We start from the raw sequence: 16,331 nt of genomic DNA, 5'->3' as shown, positions 1-16,331 counted from the left end.
GGAACTTAGAAAAAATGGGGTATACCGATGAATGTCCATTTTGTATCTGTGTATTCAAAGTGGATAGATATATAGTTGCATTCTCTTAATGAATAGAATGATTTGTTCTAATGGTGTTTGTAAATAGGATCACAAGTCTGCATCTTGTACAGCAATTAACCACTAAGAAGAATATATGCAGTGTTTTATTTGTTGAAACTGTACTTCCGATTTGATTTGAAACTGTCTCATTGCTGTTTATCAATAAAATTTTGAAAAAAAATAAAATAAAAATAAAAACAGTGATGTGGGTTTTCTTTATTTTTACCAATTTGGGGGAAAATGTTTTCTGGAAGTTTTTTTCCTTCATATTTTATTTAAATAGTGTCCTACATACAGAAAAACTGAAAGAATGGTACAGACAGCAAACACACACATATCCATCACTGAGACTGACAATTGCTAGTATGTTGCTCTCTTTCATTTGTTCTTACTGGGCCGGGGAGATGGCTCAGTGGAATAAGTGCTTCCCTGGCAAGTGCAAGGGCCTGAGTTCAATCCCCAGTTCCACCAAAAAAAAATAAATAAATAAATTTCATTTGTTCTTATCTCCATATCACTTTATTTTTCCCCATCATGATGGGGATTAAACCTAGAACCTTTACACTGAGCTATATGCCAACCCTTTATTTATTTATTGTTTATATTTTACTCTGAGTTGAGGTCTCATTAGGTTCCTAAATTTCCCAGGCTGGGTTTGAACTTTTGATCTTCCCACCTCAGCCTCCCCTCAGTTCTGGGATTACAGGTATGCCCCTTCACACCTGGCATGCTTTTGACTGTTTGTTTTTTAAATGTCCTTCTGGCTCATCCCTACTAGCATGAGAGACGGGATTTCTTTCCTTATGGCTGAGTCATTTTCCATCATGCATATCCCATATTCCCTTTATTCACCATGAACACCCACATGGATTGTTCTGGGGTTCTGAATGATGTTCACCCTGAGTCTATTGCAGCAGTGCAAAGCTGAGAACAAGATTAATTGGTGTCAACAGTGGGACAGCTAAACAGACATGGTGTTTGTGTCATGTCTTGAATCCTCCAAGACACGTGAAGAGGAGCACTCGGACTGGAAGCGCTTGAAGTGAAAAGAGTAAACAGGGGTGACGCACAATGTGACCTTGTCACGCATATAAAGTGAAAAGAAGCCGCACTCCTGCATGGGCGTGCGTGTTCCCGGCTGGAGGCTGGAGCTACTTTCTGTACATCAAGACGTGCTGCTGCTTTGTTTTCTTTACTGTCTGAGAAGACCCAGAAAACCACAAAGCTAACATAACATGCCACAAGCCCCGGTGCCACGGACCGTCACGATGTGGCTGTGCCGGTTCCGTCCTAAGTGCATTCATGTAATTCATGTACTACCCTACTAAATACAAAGCTCAGTTAAGGAGACCGGATTGCAATAGACTATGTGTTTTCCACACATTTATTTTAAATAACTTTTTTAAAATTTCACTTAAGGCTCTGTAAACTGGGGCCCACAAGCATAAGTAATGTGATTTGGAGGGAAATAGACATAGAACATCCTACTTAAAAGACAAATTATTTTCCTGTATGGTAAACAGTAAGAAAAAATATTGTCCAGAGGGCTGTTGAGATAGCTCAGCAGACTAGGCGCTTGCTTAGGCAACCACAGGGGCCAGGGTTTGATCCCTGGCACCGCATGTTGTGCTGGCCCCACACTCAGGTGCACTGAGCCTGCGATGGAGTCTGGGTGTGGTGGTGCACACTTGTAATCCCAGTGCTGGGATTACGGAAAACTGGGGGATCACTATGAGTTGGAGCTGTGTAATGAAACTGTGCACACACAAAAAAAATTTTTTAAAACTGTCCATTCTGTCTCCACTTACTAAATGGATGGATGTGTTTTCACGTGTGTTACCCAGAGTATGCTTCCTAGGTATTTAAGTCAAATCAAAAAACAAACCTGCTGTATCTACAAAGAATTTCAATAGCCTCCATTAACATCTGTAAAAATCAAGTTTACACTAAGATGCACTACAGAAAAGAAATTAAGATCCGCTTCCAGGCAACTGGGACAGCGCATGGCATCCAGGCCCCGCCGCTGGCGCCATCCAGGTAAGCAGAGCGCAGAGCTGAAAACCATCAGCCTCATTTTTCCGCATCAGCAACAGAGCCCGGAGAAACTGCTCACAGCCTTCTTCACCATATGTCACCACCACGTGACTGAGGCGCACAGTGGGCTGGACCCCGCAACTCGCCAGAGCAGATTCTCAGGGCAGGGGGCCAGCTCGGCGGTCTAAGCGCCTGCCTGGCAAGCGCAAGGACTGGGGTTCCATCCCTGGTACCGCATGCCATTCAGCCCTGAGCCGAGCTGGCTGCCAAAACCGGGCATGGTGGTGCCCGCCTGTAATCTCAGTGCTGGGGAGGCTGAGATAGGAGGATCACTTCGAGTCCAAGCTGTATATCAAGCCCTTCTATCTAATTAATGAATTTTTAAAAAGGAAACAAAGCAGATTCTCAGAATTAACTGGTTTCAAGTGAGGCAACGCTGTAGCAGTAAGGGGCGGCAAAGCTGGCCAGGAAGAGGGACCTGTCCACCTGAAGTCCCCAGGGCAGGGCCTGATGGCGGCCACCCCACACGGCAGCGCACCCCGCCCTGCTGTACTCTTGCTGCTTCATGTCCTTTCCTCTGTGTTCTGCCTCCTTTGCTCAGCAGAGCTGGTTCATCTCTTGCTCCTCCGTCTCTCACTTCCTGGCTAACTTCTGGCACTGTTCGGCTTGTCTCATCCCACTCTTTGTTGGAGACAAGGGCCTGGAACCCTGTGGCTTGGTGAGCCACTTCACAGGTGCTCCCCGACAGCGCTGTGGCGTGGCCAGCCAGAAAGCAGCAACAGCCACGCCGTGGTGGCCAGGCGGGAGCATGGCTCACAGTGGCCCAAGCGGCAGACGCGGGGCTGTTCCCAGGGTGGGGACGGAGGGGTGCAGACTCTGCTCTTCTTGGCGGCCTCCAGGCAGCTTCTCTGCGCCTTGTCCTCCCCGTGTACTGCTGTACCTTGAAACAAGCCTGGTTTCTTCAGCAACGTTTGCTTGTTACTTTGTTACTCTTTTTGGAACCTACCCTGGTCTCCCTACCCCAGTTTTACTTGCGGTTTCCCCGACTTGGTTCCTGTTGGATTTGCTTGCCTGTCTCTGGCGTGTGGACCTTGGCCAGGCTCCTCACTCTAGTTTTTTCGTTTCCGCTGTCAGTGCAACCGTCCTGTCTTGTACCAGACACGGTCCATTGTCAGCAGGTGTGGGTCAGCGGCCGCCACTGTCTCTTCTTTCCTTTCTCTTTATCTCTTTTTTTCCTTTTTGATTTAATAACTGGTCCTACGAGCTAAGCTTCTGGTTTTAAAACTACATACAAGCTTATGGAAAACCAGAGAGAGGAGCCTTTTTCTTTCTGTCCCAGAGAGAAACTGTGCACTGTTCCTTTAAGAATCAGAAGTTGGTTGGAAGATAGGGGAGGAGGGCAGAGGCGAGCAGGGGTGGGCAGGGGCCCTGGTGGGCAGCACACAGGCCGGGAGGGTCTGGCCACCTACCCAGCGAGCGTAGAGAGTCTGTCTGTTTCAAACGTCCCAGCTCTAGTCTGTTTGGGATTGAGTTCTCTGGTCCAAGAGCCGCCCAGACTAGGGGGTTCACTGTTTAAGCACAAGTTAATGCCCCTCGATGCCTGAACAGACCAGCTGACCTTTGAAAACCTAAGCAGAGTGATGGAGCAAGCAAAGCCAGCCGCCGGGCCTTGGTCGGGCTCCGCCCAGCACAATCAGCAGTGCGTGCTCCCGGGGTTGCTAGCTAGCGGCTGTCGAGCCCGAGAAAGGCCGCTGGGCTGCGGAGGGCAGAGCCCTGCTCCCCGAGCTGAGCCTCAGAGCAGAGCGCAGCTCAGTAGCTGCCCCTGGGCTGCAGGCCGAGGAGGCCCCGCAGGGCTCCCCCTGCGCCCTCGTGAGCCTGGGGGCGGGGCTTCTGCTTGTAAGCATGCCAGGACCACCCAGACGGGGCAGCTGTCTAGTCTGCCAGGGCCTCCAAGGCTCGCTCTGTGACAGCCTGGGTCTCCTCCCGTGGGGAAGTGGCCCCTGAGTGAGTGCAGGCCTCGCTGTCCTCTCTCCAGGGCTCGTGCTGGGGCCTGGGCAGCCTTCCGCTCCTGCGCACTCACCGCGGCTGCTGACTGCACCACCGGACGTGCCCGTCATGGGTGGAACGCCTCGGAGCTTGGCATTTGAGACAGAGGCAGCTCATCTGCTGTTGTCACCCAGTCTGGATTCAGTACCAACTGGAGGTGGTGCGGACGGGTACAGGGTGAGATGCCTTCTGTGCAGGCCTTTGTGACTGTCACAGGGAAGGCCCAAGAGCTATGGCACCTAGCGTGGGCCGAGGAAGACCAAGCCGTCCGGATGACTCTGCCCTAAGACCCCGCCTCCCTCACCCCCGGCTTGCAGGGGGCTCTCAGTCTCGCTGATCTATTTAGAAAAGGCAACCACACTGGGCGTGCCCCTGGACCCGCCCGTAATCGGCGTCAGACCAGCAGGTGAGGCACATCTGCTCCAAGGGGCCAGGGGCTCCAGCGGGCCCCACTCCTCAGCCCCCTCAGGCCTGCAGGGAACTGATCCCACAGGTGGGACGGAGATGGGGCTTCCTACCGGTGCGGCCCACGCCTCATCATGCCCCAGGGGTGGAAGGACACAGTGAGCACAGATTCCTTGGCAGCTGCGGATAGCCACTGCAGCAATGACCAGGACAACTGTCAGGAGACCCCAGCAAGCCTGGCCCTCTATCAGGACTTATCGTGATGACGTGTCCAAACGTTCGCTGTACTCCAGATGACAGACTCCCACTAGAGGCTGCAAACTATGCAGATGTGCAAGATGGCTTCAAATGAGCAAGAGGCCACGCTGGACCAGACACTTGCCCTTCAGCAGTGCCACGCTGGGCCTGCAGTGCTGGGCTTGGCTGGAAGCGATGTCTAGTACACTAGCCACTCTTCTGAGGTGAGGAATAGGTGCCTTAAGCAGTCTGTTAATTCTGATAAAATGAGGAGGTCTTACAAGGTGCAGAAGAAAATCCAGCTGTGCCTCGTAGTTGATTAGTAGAGGCCTTCTGAAAGCATGTTAATATATTCCAACTTCCAAGGAGGAACAGGAGGCGTGAAGTAGCTTTGCGCAAGAAGGATATCAGCTCAACAGGTCACCAAAGATAAACATCAGATCCCCCAGGACCCCTGCAGACAGGCAGAGCTGGTAGCTCTTACTCTGCACTGATATTAGAAAAACAGGATAATCACCTCCCGGCCTTTTGGCTCAGATCAGCTATAGAAAGCTGCTCACTGTCAAAGGCCACATGTTTTAAGCTCCACTGCCAAGGCCCCCTGAAGGAGATGGAGGGCTCGGAATGTATTACCACATTTCTTCCTATGGCCCATCTGGTGGAGGTGGAGGTCGCAGAGGTGCCTGGCAGGCCAGGACCCCAGAAGGGCTGCTGTCAGGGAGCTCTGGCACCAGGCACTCTGGAGGGGGGCAGCGCGACCGCTTGCCCTGACCACACTGATCAGACCTCTGCAAGGCTCTATGGTGGTGTCTCAGCCAGGGTAGTCGGACACTGGTTTCCAGTGTCTTTCGGGGCCTGGCAGCTGGGACTTGGGTCTCCCACCCTGGAATCTTAGATGTGGCTGGAATTTTGGTGGCTAGGCCTGGGAAAACCTGCCCGGAGCTTCTGGGTGTCTCTGGGCAGTGGCCAGGCTGGTGAGGCTGACTGGCCCTGGGCGCTTTTGAGGCAATGTGTCCTTGTTAAGTTGGCTTAGGAAGACTTTCCTGGGTTCCCTCCTTTCTGTAGGTGACAGGAAGTCTGGGGAGACCTGCTCTGAGCTGTTCCCCAGCAGCAGGCACTGCTGCACAGTGGCCCGAGGTGTCCTCAACCGTCAGTCCTCCTCCCAGGGGTTCACAGATGTTTTCCTTGGCTGAGACTGTGGCCTCGCGGAGTGAGGAACAGCTCAGCATGTTCGTTCCTGACCTTCCCTGGCCACAAGAGTTTGGGAGGCAGTGGCTGTGGCCAGATTGTGAAGCCTCTTAACAGAGGTTCTTGGTGCTCTAGAAGCGGCAAAAGAAAACCTAGGTCTGCTACTGTGATAATACCGGGCATGGTGACATTGTCACTTCTAACGCAGCACAAGTGTGCTGACACTTCTCGGGGGTCTTCCATACAGTGGAGCGTGGGCCTGTGGGGGGCTTTTGTTTCCTGAATTGGTTAGATCATCACTTTCATTTAAATAGGGAGTGTTAAGGCAGTCTAGAAACTTCTGCCACTTCCGAAGTACAAGTGTGGGTTTCTAATTGTAACCTTAGGTGGCCGTGAGACAGGAGATGGGGGAGGCAGCGCCAGCTGGGGCGCACGCAGGGCCTCGAGGGGGAGCGATCGCAAGATCCCGGGCAGCGTCAAGTGATGCCAGGACCCATAGGCAGAGCTTCTCGAGAGTCCCCATGAGGCGCAGCTGCACGACAGAGCTGAGGCCACACCAACTGTGAGGGTGACTCCGTCCTGGCCCCATCTCCCGCCCAGGTGCGCTCCCCGTTTTGCCCCAGTCCTCTTTTCCTGCTCTGTGCAGTGCAAGTTCACTCTGCAGTGCCGGTTGCTCCCTGACCTGTTCTCACCTCACTTCTCAAACTCTCGGCCCTGCCTTTGGCTTGTCTTGTTCGAGCCAAGAAGGACCCGGAGTGTGTCTGCCGGGTGAGCCAGTTCTAAAGGAGCTGCTGGCCAGCGGAGCCTGCTGCTCTAGACGCACACAGTGGTTACTCATGCTTAGTGAACGAGCTTAACACCAAAGTGCAGCGTTCAGTACTGTGAGAGTGAGGCAGGCAGCATGTGGTGACTGCGTGGTGACCGCCGCGGTGGACCCTGCAGGCCTTCTGGATACTCTGGTACTTCTCTGGCCACTTGTAATCATTTCCTGTCCCTGCCCCAAGAGCCCACGCACTTTGTGTCCAGGCATTAGACTGCAGTTATTTTTTTTATTTATGCTTGCTGTTTTGAGACAAGGTCTTGCTATACAGCTCAGGCTGGTCTTGAACTCTCAATGATCCTCCTGCCTTGGCCTCCAAGTGCTGGAATTACAGGCGTATGCCACCATGCTCAGCTGCAGTTTGCAGTTCTAGGTGTGAGCAAGCCGCAGGTCAGCACGCAGATCTGTGGCATCCGCAGAGCTCATTCCGCTGCCGCGACCCTGCTGGCTTTCATGTGTGCTATTATGCCAGGTGTGGCCATTTGCTGATAGCAACCGGTGCTGTTTCCGCAGCTGCAGGCTCTTGCTTAGATCCATGAGGATGCTGCCCGCTGCCCGCTGCCCACAACGGTGTGGGTGCGCTGCTGCTGCCCCCTGGCCTGCATCTGCTCAGCCCCAGCCTCTGTGGGAGGACACGGTGCAGGAGGCACGACTCCGAGGACTCAGTCACTGGCAACGGGCTCAGAGCTGCGGCGTGCTGCCTGCCTACCTGCAGCCCAGTTTTGCCTTGGACTGGACTTGGAATGCAAAGTCTGGTTTCTCCCTCCACATCACATAGCTGTGGGGAGAGGGAACACGCAAACTCAGGGAAGGCGCGTCACCCAGGTTTCCAACACCCACCAGGCCCCCGCCTGGCACAGGGAACACACAGCAGCCACCACATGCTGATCGGGGACGCTGAGCAGTGCCAGCTCCCGTGAAGATCAGGGCCCGGGGCATCGTAGGGGTCATGGCGGGCTGGCCTGATGACCATGTCTGGGGCGAGGGCCAGGCTCTAGCACTTGGCTGCCAACGCCAGAGGAAGAGCACCAGCGTCCCGGAGCCCTCTGGCTTGGGTGCAGGCCAGGAGCACAGACTGGATACAGAGATGCTGGCCGCCCTCCAGAAGGAGTGTGCGCATTAACCTTAATTACCAGTGGGCACAAGCCCCATCTGCTCATTTAGAAGCAAGGACACGATACCTAGGAGGATGCAGAGCTGGACTCCCTTGGCATCACGACAGCATCGTCCCTGGCAGAGCACCTGCGCCCAGGGTTAATGTCTGAGTCAGGGCCCCTGACCTGGGCAGCGAGTGACCCTGCAAACTTGTCAGAGTGGGTGGAGGGTTGGGCCACCACAGCCCCAACGTTGGGAAAATGTCCTGGACTGGGTACTTGGGCAGTGTTTTAGGGAAAACCCCACAGTAAGCCGTCATGGAGCAAAGGGTGCAGAGGCCCAGCCACATGTGCAAGTCCAAGCACTTCCTGTGGAAGGGGTCTGCTCAGGGGACAGGGCACACCCCAGCTCCTGTCGCCTTTTCCTGGATGAAGCTGTGGGACTCACTGCAATTCTGAGAACAATTACTCTACTCCAAGCAGGGAGATTCGATACCTCAAACATGATGTTTGGTCTTTTAAAAGTGTTTAACTATTAATTCAAATGCAATTGAAGATTAGAATGCTGCTTGAAGATTAGAAAACATTGTCCTCAGTGTTGCTGCCCTTGAGGGTTTTGTCCCAGTCTCCTCCAAGCCCAAGTGGGGGTCTGGTGCTGACCATCCCTTCCCAGCCACATGTGTCCTTCATTCACTGGGCCTGGGGAGAGGGGCTGGGCTCCGTCCACCAGTACACAGTGTACCAGCTCAGCTGCCGATGCACGTGTGCATGGGTGCTTAGCATATCGCCCCAGCGTGCGCACAGAGCGCCTTGCGTCTCCCATCTGCTTGGCTCTGGCCAGAACGAACCAGACGCGGCCTTGCAGTTCTGTGGCTTTCTTGTTTTTCCTTTTAGGTGTTGAGGGGCACTGTGGGTCCAGCCCTGGCCTGGGCCTCCTGAGCACCGAGCTCTGTGGAGCACACAGCATGGGGAGGAATTCGCCTCTCTTGCTCTTGTCTCTCCCGTCCCCAGGACTTGTCACTAAGATGGTGGGATCCACAGTGAGCAGAACTCTGTCTGTCCACAGATCTGTCAGCCGCCAGCTCCAGGCCGCCACCCCACAGCCCACATAGCTTGGAACCAGGGCCCACCTGGGGGTGCCCACATATTCTCTCTGAGCACAGCAGGAGTCCAGGGCATGGTCAGAGGCTGGGCCGTGGGCGTGGCCCGTGGCTCGAAGAGCCTCGCTAGCCACAGCTGCGGGGTGACGCCGAGCCTCGCACCGGGCCCCAACCTCCTGAGACAAGCACACGTGAGTAGCCCAGTACATCCTCTGGCTCATGGTCGCAGGGCGCTGCCTGGATCAAAGAAGACGGCAAGTGCGGTGGCCATGGCAGGGCCGGCCTTCCCACCGAGACGTCTCCCTTCTTCTTTCAAAGCAGCTTTTTCTCCCTACGTGCCTCTCCTTTTTCCTATTTCTGCCCCCAAATAAGCAGTCATTTTTCTCATCCACCGATTGTCCTGATCAAGTCACTGAATGGGACAAGACAGACCACAGGAAGCACAGGTGGCCCCTACCCTCTCGATGACGTGGCCAGCAGTACTGTGGTCCCTTCAGGCTGCCGTGGCTGAGCTGTGGACTGGGCAGCCTAATCCCTGCGGCACGATGCTTGTTTCTAGAGCCTGGAGCTCCAGACCCAGCGCCAGCAGGACTCGCTCCCCAAGCTACTTCCTAGCGGCTGCCCCGTGGCCTTCTCGTAGGGGAAGGGGGTGCTTGTAAGGCCCCAGCCTAGATCGGGACACACCGTTATGACCGCATTTAGCTTTGATGGCTTCCTAAATGCACACTGGACACCACATCTCACCCAGAGCAGCAAACCCTCACAGGCCAAGGCGGCTTCCAGGTCTGATGGGGTGGGGAGAGCTGCCCCTAGAGCTCTACCAGGTCCACGTGCACGAGTGTGAGGGTCAGAACCAGGCCCTGAGAGAGCCAGGTACTCGCCCCTGGCCACCACGGGGCATGCACAGGTGGCTGCAGTGAGGCTGAACTTCACCAGGCTCCACTCATCAGCTGTCAGCACAGGCTTAAGCCATCAGCGGGTCCTGTGAACAGGGGTGCAGCCCTTACGAAGGGCGATGGGTCGGGCCCACCTCCCGCTGACCAGCCCTGGGCTGGCTGTGGCTCAGGTGGAGGCAGCTTCCCGTGGGACCTCGAGGGTGGGCTGTTCCCTCCCAGAAGTTAGCAGGCCTATGAGAGCTAGTGATTTCACAGTAAGAGACGACTAACACGTAACAGCTGCTGGCACCGGGCAGGGAAGGCTTTTTCTTGTAATAGAGCTTCAATAACACACAGCTGGCTGGAGCACACGGGCCACGGGTTCACCACGCCCACGCTAGGAACGAAGCAGGAGTGCGAGGCCACAGCAGACCACATTTCTACAAGCTGCTGTAAGCACCTGCGGCACCTTCCACACCCAGGCTCCTGCCCCTGGTCGCCTCAGGTCCCCCTGCACCCCCTCACCGTTCATCTCACAGCCCGTGTGCGTGACTTCTTCCAGTAGCTACACCTGTGGCCGCCCACAAACCTGCCCTTGGCCACTACATCCTCTCCACCCACGTGCGGAGAGCCTAAGGTGCCTGAGAGCTCACAGCAGCCTGCAGGAGCGTTTTCAGAAGTGTCACGGCTTAAATATGCGTGACCCCCGCGAGACTCATGCTCTTGTGGTGTTCAGAGGTGGGGCCCAAAGAGTGGCGATCCTTGGGGACTGATGTTATGGGTGGCTGAATGCATTGTGGGTTCATGGCCAATGAGCTCCTGGGAGGGGAATCCGATGGGCAGAAACAGGTTGCTGGAGGGCGGCATTGAGGGCCCCGCCTGCCCCGTCTGCTGCTCTCTGGCCTTGCCGGTTTTGGCCTCCTGCCTCCATTAGGCAAGCAGCTTTGTCTTCCAGGCCCCCTGCCATGGGGCTCTTGCCTTTGCACTGGTGGCTGTGAACCAAAGCCTCCAAAGTCATGAGCCCAAGGAAGCCTTGTTCCCTTTAAGTTGTGGACAGCAGGCATTTGTCACAGCGACTTGGAGCTGAGCACACGCTCAATGTGCAGTTCATACCCTGGGGCACACACCCGGAGCTGCTGTCCGTACCGTAGGCCGCCTCACCCAGCGCCTCTCATGCTGGCCCTGCTCCCTGCCCGGCCCTGCTACTCCTCCCGGGAGCACCTCCTGCATATGTCCTGTGCACAGGTCTCCGTCTTGGGCCCTGCTGTGGCACCTGCACCTGAATGGACCTGAATTAACCCCTGATTAATCCCAAACTTCCACCGTGACCCAGACGAGGAAAGGATATGGTTAGATCAGAGCTAGACTGTGCCCTTGAGGACTCTGAGCCTATCTGGGTAGCAAACAATGCTAAAATTAAGAGATGATAAATTACAAGAAAAAGCCTTCCCTGATCCGATGCAAGCCTTCATCTTCAGCCTAAGAGGATTAAATGGTGGAAGGCACTTTTGGAAAAGATCTGCACCCACGTTTGTCTAGGTAGGCTCTGCGTGTGAGGGCAGATCAGACAGGAGGAGAGGGAAGGCGGCACCCAAAAAGAGCAGCACCCCCTGACACCTCCATCCTCCCTGCTGTGCCAAATCGGGACCAGGAGCCTCATTTTAGGATTGTGAAGGGGAAGATTATAAACAATGAATTCTGTACTAGGTGGTGTTACTAAGCTCTGAGATGAACACAAGGATATTTTCTAACAGGATTTTAAATACTTGTAAGTGTACAAGAAACCCACAAGCCCTCCTCAAAGAGGCCTCTCCCACCAAGGAAAAAACTGAAATAGAGAACTCAGGAGAGGGAGAGATACACAGAGAAAAATAAAACCAAAGGAGTTTGTGTAAATAATTATGAGATAGATCTCAAGCAATGTAGATGTTGGGCTGGGGAGATAGCTCAATAGAATAAGCACTTGCCTGGCAAGTGAAAGGGCCTGCCTGAGTTCAATCCCCAGTTCTGTCAAATAAATATGTAAATGTTAAAAATGCATTTTGAAAAAATCATTTTACAGTAAGATTTTATGTCTTAAAATTGTAGGGCCAGCCAGATAGCTCTGCGGGTTAAACTGCCTGCTTAGGCAGAAGCAGGGGCCAGGGGTTCAATCCCAGTACCACAAACCAGGCCGGCCCCGCCCCGGGGCACGCTGAGATGGCAATTGACACTGGGCGTGGTGGCACGTGCCTGTAATCCCAGCGCTTGGGAGGCTGTAAACAGGAGCATCACTACGAGTCTGATCTAGGAGTGAGAGCATGAACACACTGTAGAAACTTCCCTAAAAAATACAAAAAAGAAAAAAGAGAATCTGCATAATGTCAGCTGGAAGCTGAGACACGCCGCCAACCACAACCACGTGAGGGGTTAGGGCCAAGTTCTCAGAAATCAGTGAAGCAGTGCGTGTGACCTCTTTACAGAACTATTTCTAGTTCTTTTTTAAAAACAAAATTTAGGACTAAGCTCCTGCCTAGGCAAGCACAGGGACTGGGGTTCCATCCCCTGCACCACATGCTGTGTGGGCCCCTGCCCCAGGTGCACTGAGCAGGCCACAGAGTCTGGGCATGGTCGCCCACACCTATAATCCCAGCACTGGAGAGCCTGAAAACAGGAGGATCACTGTGAGTCTGAGCTGCTTAGACCCTATACCAAATACATAAAAATAAATAAAATAAACTTAAATATAAGTTCTTACTAAATGGCTAAAGTCCCCAGGCTGGGTTTGAACTTGTGATTCTCCTGCCTCAGCCTCCCAGAGCACTGAGATCACCAGCGTGGGTCATCACACCCAGCTGTTCCACTTCCTAATAGAGTGGTTTCCTGCCAGGAACTGAACTAAGGGGAAGCACAGCAAGCTCGCAGGCCGGCGCACATTTCCCCTCTGGACACGCCTGTGCGGCGCTCAGCAGTCGCCACCTCTTGAAGTCACTGCTCAGCCCACACCCGATCCCCCCCCAATCCTGCACAGTATTTTCTCACGTCCACGGAACAAAAATGACTTAGCAAAAGTTTACAAGGAAAATATAAAACTTAAAAAGTCGAAATTGTACAGTCTGCTTCTAACCACAAGGATCCGACAAGCCAAGGAGCTTCTTGATTTAACTCGGGCTAAAAATAACTGCTGAGCAGGTGAGAAAACGCTGCCCCGGGAGCCCCCGCCGCCCCGCGAGCCCCGCGGCCAGCCCGCAGGCCGCGCAGGTGTCTGCTGCGAGCGGCAAATCGTGGGCTTCGCGGTTGAGCGGAAGGACTTGAATGCAGCGACACGGGCAGCGGGAGGGAATCCGTGCTGGGCTCAGAGGCAGCCGCTCGCGCTAACAACGCACCAAACACACTCAGCAGAACCAAGCAGAAACCCTCGGAATACTCTGAAATCTCAATAATCTTCTCACGAGTTTAACGCAACAGCAAATCAGTAGACACGAGGATGGGGCCAAGCTGCGGAGCTCCAAAGACCAAGCCGTGCGTGTGGAGCAGACAGAACCACGGCTCAGCAAGACGCGCGGCAGCTTCCCGCAGGAAGACTCAGAGTCAGGGCTGAGTGCGGTGCTGGTGCTGTAGTGGTGAGCACGGCTGCCTTCCAGGCTGAACTGACCCAGAACCAAGCGTGGAGCCCAAAACGACCTAGGAGCGTTGGTGGGGGGCCTGTGTGGGCCCAGGCTGCCAGGACCCGGGCTGACCAGGCCAGGCGCAGGATGCTGCCCACGTCCCGCAGGGCACCGGGCCTGCCCCTGGACCCACAGAGACAGGGACACTGCACCTGGCCTGAGCTGGGCACAGCCAGTGTCCCTTCAGGGCCCCTTCGGTGCTCCTAGCAGACATGTCTCCAGGCCACCTTGGGGTGCGGGAAGGCAGGGATGTCCTTCCTGCTAGTGTGGACTAAAAAAAGCACACAGCACACCGTAAGCACACGTAAACACTCAGTGATACCAGCTGGTCTTCTTTGGCGGTGGGAAGAGGAAGCCCAGGGCCTTGGGCACACTAGGCACACACTCTCCACTGAGCTACAGCCAAGCCCTTTTTAAAATTTCACTCCCAGGCGCTGAGGAGATAGTTCAGTGGTCTAAGCACCTGCCTGGCAAGCACAAGGACCTGGGTTCAATCCTCGGTCCCACATGGTATACCCGCCCAGTAACACTGGGTGCACCCTGTGGGCCACTGAAACCAGGTGTGGTGAAACATGCCTGTAGTCTCAGTGCTGGGAAGGCTGAGACAGGATGGTCACTGAGTCTAAGCTGCGCAGCGGTGGAATTTCATAGCTTGTTGGCCTGTGTGTGCGTGTGCAGACCTGGCGTCAAATGACTATACTCAACAAGCAACCAAAGCTGGGGCCTACCCACCCAACCTGGCAGGGCTACTCCCAGCAGAGCAATCAGCCCTGTGGACAGCAGTTAGTGGCTAGGGCCAGTCAGCAGACACTTCGGGCTATGGCCAGGGCAGCTATGGTTCTTCTTACGGACGGACTCAGAACACAAGCTAAGGCGCACGGTCAGCGCCCCAGGGTTCCGGCTCCACTGGCGGCTAGGGCAGTAGCCAGAGTTCCCAGCTATCTTGCTGGCAGCAGTCCTCTTATCCTGGCTATGGTCAGCAGCCAGCTCCCAGCAGCACCTAGGAAGTCCTGGTGGTAGTTCTCAGAGCAGCAGAGATGGGCAGCCCCAGAGTGGGGACTACAGCCAGCATCTGGCTCTGGTGGACAGCAACAGAGCCACGGACAACAGCAAAGCTCCTACAGTCCTCCTCAGGGCTATGGACAGCAGAACCAGTTCAACAGTAGCGGTGGCTGCAGGGGTGGCTACGAGGGAGGCCAAGAGAACCATGGGGCCAAGGCAGGGTGGTAGCAGTGGTTACAACTGCAGCAGCGGTGGCTATGAACCCAGAGGTCATGGAGGTGGCTGTGGAGGCAGAGGTGGCATGGGCAGAAGTGACTGAGGTGGCTTCAATAAATTCAGTGGCCCTTGGACCAAGGATTATGTCATGATTCTGAACAGGATAATTCCGACAACACCACCATCTTCGTGCAAGGCTTGGGTGAGAATGTTACAATTGAGTCTGTAGCTGATTACTTCAAGCAGATGGGCATTATTAAGACCAGTAAGAAAACCGCACAACCAATGATTAATTTGTACACAGACAGGGAAGCCGGCAAGCTGAAGGGAGAGGCAAGAGTCTCATTTGATGACGCTCCTTTTGCTAAAGCAGCTATTGACTGGTTTGACAGTAAAGAATTCTCTGAGAACCCTATTAAGGTCTCATTTGCCACTCATAGAGTAGACTTCAATCAGGGTGGTGGCAGTGGCCGAGGAGGCCAAGGGAGAGGAGGACCCACGGGCTGTGGAGGACATGGAGGTGGTGGCAGTGGTGGTGGTGGCCGGGGAGGATTCCCCAGTGGAGGTGGGATCAGCGAGCTGGGGACTGGAAATGTCCTAACCCTATGTATGAGAACATGAACTTCTCTTGGAGAAATGAATGCAACCAGCGTAAGGCCCCGAAGCCCGACGGCCCGGGAGGGCTCCAGGAGGCTCCCGATGGGGGACAAATGCCAAGATGATCGTCGTGGTAGCAGAGGTGGCTGTGATCAGGGTAGCTACTGGAGCCGTGGAGGGGCCATGGGGGCTTCCCAGGGGGCTGTGGCAGTGGGGACAGAGGCGGCTTGGCCCTGGTAAGGTGGATACCCGGGGTGAGCACAGACAGGATCCCAGGGAGAGCAGTGCTAGTCGGGCCCTGAGATTCTGGAGCAGTTTTCTGCCCTGCACCCAGTGTCACCCTCAACACTTCATAGCCTTCCACCTCCTGATCACCCTGGACTTCTTGTGTCAGACTACGGAACTGTAACCATGCCTCCGGTTCTCGTTAAAAACTATCATTTTAGCTAAATAAAAATATAAATAAATAAACATGAGCCATTAAAGTAAATTTTTTATACCTAAATTTCATAATCATATGTAGATGTGTTAAATGCTGGCCTTTAGTTTTGAGTAGGAAAAGACAAATCATTGCTATAAGTTAATAAATTCAGATGGCAAGAACATGCAAAGTATTTTTATGAATATAATTACTTTTCAGTATTTAGACTGACTGCAGTAGCAGTATGTGGACACGCAGAGGCAATTCCAGAAACTCAGCAGGTCGTCTGCTTGGCAATTACCTTTCAGGTATATAGTCAGTCAGAACGATTCTGCTTACAAGCTAACAGTCTCATAGTTCACAAATGGATCAAACTTCTGGTCCTGTTACAGCTTCAAGTGAGTTAGAGCAGGGGCCACAAATAGCAAAATGTGCAATTCAAAACCACTGTTTCAGGACTACTTTAAAAATTCAGGCCAACATTTTGGCCCTAACCTTCTAAGGTCAATTAAGACTCAGGACATATGAGAACTTGTACTGTAATGTCATGTACCTCGGTAGTGTCCCA

At 53.9% G+C, this 16,331-nt stretch overlaps 1 protein-coding gene and 1 pseudogene across 2 annotated transcripts in view; one reads left to right on the top strand and one right to left on the bottom strand.

Annotated features, from left to right (window-relative positions):
* The window catches only part of LOC111813559 (cortexin-2-like), a 50,159-nt gene that overhangs the window by 3,120 nt on the left and 30,708 nt on the right, over positions 1 to 16,331 (bottom strand). The window contains exon 1 of one of the 2 annotated variants that reach the window (XM_023704642.1): positions 2,753 to 2,859. The exons of the other annotated variant lie outside the window; for it this stretch is intronic. The gene's annotated coding sequence lies outside the window, so the exon portion shown is untranslated. Of the gene's footprint in view, positions 1 to 2,752; positions 2,860 to 16,331 lie in introns of those variants that run through there. 2 annotated transcript variants of the gene reach the window in all.
* Positions 2,033 to 15,751, top strand: LOC101567977 (annotated as a pseudogene).

The sequence above is a fragment of the Octodon degus genome, unplaced genomic scaffold, assembly GCF_000260255.1.
Source record: "Octodon degus isolate 3935 unplaced genomic scaffold, OctDeg1.0 scaffold00199, whole genome shotgun sequence".
NCBI classification, from domain to species: Eukaryota; Metazoa; Chordata; class Mammalia; order Rodentia; family Octodontidae; genus Octodon; species Octodon degus.
The sequence above is the reverse complement of the archived record's forward strand: the minus strand, read 5'-3'. Positions and strand labels throughout refer to the sequence as shown.